Raw genomic sequence first — 4443 nt, forward strand, 5'->3', positions numbered from 1 at the left:
CTGCAGTTTTTTTTCTTTTTTCCAGGAGCAGAAAGAATACCACAAATCAGCTGGTAAGTTTGAACTGATGACCTTCCTTTTTTTTAGCACCCTGGCACTAATCATTGTGTTACCAGGCACCTTTCTGTAAAAACTGTAGCCTTGAAAACCCTAAAACACAGTTCTGCTCTGTCACAGCCACTATGAGTTCTAATCCATTCAACGGTACCAAACAAACGCAATCTCCTAGCTAGCCCAAGACCTCCTACCCCAGCCACCCTCATACAGAGATGCCCAGATAAACCAGCTGAACTCCATGTCTTACTGCCTGGTGCTTAAAGGAACTTGAACCTGTCTGAGCCAATATCCAGGCACATCCCTAGAAGTGGTGAGCAATTTGAACTGATCCACTCACACGCATGTGTGTGGACGCATGCATATACACCCACACACACGCATTTTGTGATCAGCTGCAAAGTCAGGGTGCAGACTTTGACCGTGGAAATGAGCCAGGTAGAACTTGAATTGGTGACCTTGTTAGCAGGGTTTGCTAACCACCCACAAATGGAAAGACAGCATATTGCAAAATCATCAGAATGGGTCAGGGTATTATTCTTAGTCCATTACCTAGGGATGCCAACCATATTGCAGTTTACTAGAAATAACAAATACCTCAATTAAATGGTTCAGGGTGCATGAACTGTATCCATAATGAACATGCATTTTAGATGAAAGCCATAAGCATTTAATTATCATAGAAGGTAAAAGAAAAAGCATCCAAAGAGTATGCTAACAACGAGGTAGGCATCACTCTGAATTTTGAACAGGTTTCTAAATCAAAAAGGGCAGTAAATCATGTTACTTATCATTTAAAAATAACTAGGCTTTAAGAAATGAAATTAGACAAGTGATTAATGCGTCAACTTCAGCAGAGTTCCTTTGATAGTTGGAAGAAAATAAAAGGAAAAGCCAGCCAAGAAATAAACATTTCAAATTCAGGTGCTTTGCAATCTGTGCTCCAAATGTTTTCTGGGAGCTTGTGAAGAGGTGGCTCGCTCCGCATACACAGCAGCCAGTCGGCTAGCACCAGTCAATTATCTTCAAAATAAGAGCATTCACCATAAAGAGGAGAAACCTAAGCCATCATGGCCAAAAATGCACTTGAGAGCAAGGATCTGGATACGCAAAAGGGTAAAGGCCAGACAAATGCCAGCTAAAGGAGAGGAGCTGCCCAGATGATGGGGCTTGGCTGTTTGCTTAAAACTTTGAGGCTGGGGTAGGCCCTATAGGTAATGAAATTGAAAGATGACCATGATTGAATGAGAAAGAAATGTGACAGACCAAACCAAAAACCAAACCCAGTACCACTGAGTCAACTCCAACTCTTGGTGAACCTAGATAGGGTCTCTGAGACTGAATCTTTATGGGAACAAACAACCTCATCTTTATCCCTCAGAGTGACTGGTGGATTTGAACTGCCAGCCATGTGGTTAGCAGCCCAATGCCTAACCCACAGGGCCACCAGGGCCAGTATGCATAAAGAGAGACAGAAGTGCACGGTGGGTTAGAACACTCATCCTAGGGCCCAGGATGTACAAGTTCACATCCCAGCTCTGCCTCAGGCACTTCGCCTCTCTGGGCCTCAGTCTCTCCATCTGTAAACTGAAAATTCTGTAGCAACACCTACCTCGTAAGGCTTTTACAAGAACTGAGTTGGTACATATAAAGCTTTAAGTCAGTCAAAAAGTATTGTTACTAGAGTTTCAGTACCTACACACATGCATTTATTCCAAAGAAAACATGACTAAATATGTCTTTTTAATCAGTGGATGGATGCAGACAAGTTCTCCCAGTAATTAGTTGTCTGAATCTTAGGGTCCCTCATCCTAAGGATAACAAAAATAACAAAACAAAAACCGCTTGTTTTAAGAAGATCAGCTAGCAAGATCAAAGCAAAGATCAAAGAATGAAGGTAATGTTATGGGAAAAAATGTAACTGGGGATGACTCTTGGGTTTATCAATATGATCCATAGATCAAGGTTCAATCAAAATATGGACTTCCAAAGGGATCTGCTGAGTCAGTTAAATTCAAGGCAGAGACCAACTTAGATGCTTATGGAAATGTTTGGGGGCAATTCCAAGGGAGTAATCGTGATAGCTTTTCATAAAGTACACAAGACAATCATGGGGGCTTATTACAAAGAAGTTCTAAGAAAATATAAAATTATATTTGTGAGAAAAAGGATAGGAAAGTTGTGCCAAGGAATTGTTTTCCAACATAATGTTGTTGTTAAGTGCCGTCGAGTCGATTCCGACTCATAGCGACCCTGTACAGAGTTTCCAAGGCTGTAAATCTTGACGGGAGTAGAAAGCCTCATCTTTCTCCCGCGAAGCACCTGGTAGTTTCGAACCGCTGACTTTAAGGTTCACAACCCAATTCATAACAACTACGCTACCAGAGCTCCTTTTTCCAACATAATACACCTGCTCATTCTTTGAGGGTAGCAAAAGCAATTCTGTGAGAATTCATAGGGAAACCTTACCTCATGCACCCTACATGAGCTACAGCCCTGGTCTTGTTCCTTGAGACTTCACAATTGGAATCCATCACAGATATCAAAACTATCATTTTAACATGGTATAAATAAAAAAGCATCGAATCCTTCAGGGAAAGGTTCGTTGTTGTTGTTAAGTACTGTGGAGTCAGTTCCGACTCATAGCAACCCTGAACAAGGTTTCTGAGGCTGTATAAATCTTTACAGGAGCAGAAAGGCTCATCTTTCTCCTATGGAATGGTTGGTAGTTTCGAACTGCCAACCTTGAGGTTGGCAGCCCAACTCATAACAACTGCGCTACCAGAGCTCCTTAGGGAAAGGTTTATTGTTATTGTTGTTGTGAAGTGCCCTCAAGTCAGTTCCAACCCATAGCAACCCCGTATAGGGATTCCGAGGAGCAGCTGGTGAGCTTGAACTGCTAACCTTGCAATTCAAACGGTTTTGCCATCTGGCACATTAACCGGAGAGATAGAAATACCACCACTGACCTAGATGAAGGATATATTGAGCAGCAATAGCCTCACATTTTGCTTTTTTTGTTTAATAAAGGTTTCTACGGTTTCGTAGTAATGTGTTGTGACTTACCCTTGTACAACGAACAGTGATGCTACAGAACTATATAATAAGTGCTGTCAAAATATAAGTTGCTCTTGTTACAGTATGATTCTCTGTGTTGGTAAGACAAACCAAACAAAGCTGTTTTAATGACAATGTGTGTATTCCAGGGCCAGAACTAGAATGAAGTAAGTTAGGCAGGCTAATACAACTCCAGAGAATGACTGTAAGGTTCAAGTGGAGGAAATATGTAAAACATCTGGCACTAGGTGGTGCAAACAGTCCACTAGCTCAACTACTAGCCAAAAGGTGAGTGGTTTGAAGCCACTTAGAGACACCTCAGAAAAACACTGACAGTCCACTTCTAAAACACCAGCTCCAGAAAACCCCGTGGACCACAGTTCTACCCAGACACACATGGAATCACTATGAGTCAGAACCAACTAGATGGTAACTGGGTCACTGGCCTCTCAATAAATGTTATTTCTTTCTCATCTCATTTTTCCTGGGGTCAAAGTTTTCAAACATTTCCATTCAAAGGACTCTTTGCTATTCGAAAGGAATCCTGGTGGTGCAATGGGCTAAGCACTGGGCTGTTAACCAAAAGATCAGTGATTGCCAGCCACCCGCCACTGGGCAGGAGGAAGATGAGGCAGTTGGATTCCAATATACAGACTCAGAAACCCTCTGGGGCAGTTCTACTCTTTTAGGGTCACATGAGTCAAAATCAACTCAATGACAGAAGCGATTTTTTTTTTTTCAATTTGCAATTTCACTGTCAAACTGGTGTGTAGCTTCTCCTTTGGAACAGATTTCCCTCCTTAGCACATTGTTGGCATTGTTGTTGTTAGGTGCCATCAAGTCGATACCTAAGCACATTGCTTTTGAATAAATGTTAAAGATCTTTGACATTCTATGAACATAACTGTTGTTTTGATGAAGTGACCCACCAGCCTTCTGGGAACAGAAGCTGGGAAGTGATTCATAATTTGCTCTGTTTAATCAGTAAAGCAGATCAATAGAATGCAAATAGTCAAAAAGCATTATCAATCACTTCATATTCATGGGGAGCTGGACAATGAATAAAGGAAACCAGAGAAAAATTGATGCATTTGAATTATGCTTATAGCGAAGAATATTGAAAGTACCATGAACTGTCAGAAACCAACAAATTTGTCTCAGAAGAAGTACAGTCAGAATGTCCCTTAGAAGCCAGGATGGCAAAACTTCAAATACTTTGGACACATTATCAGGAGGGACCAGTCCCTGGAAAAGGATACCATTCTTGGTTTAAAGTGGAGGGTTGTTGTTATGAGGGGCCATTGAGTCCGTACCAACTCATAGCGACCCTAT

Source organism: Chrysochloris asiatica, unplaced genomic scaffold, assembly GCF_000296735.1.
Source record: "Chrysochloris asiatica unplaced genomic scaffold, ChrAsi1.0 scaffold00001, whole genome shotgun sequence".
NCBI classification, from domain to species: Eukaryota; Metazoa; Chordata; class Mammalia; order Afrosoricida; family Chrysochloridae; genus Chrysochloris; species Chrysochloris asiatica.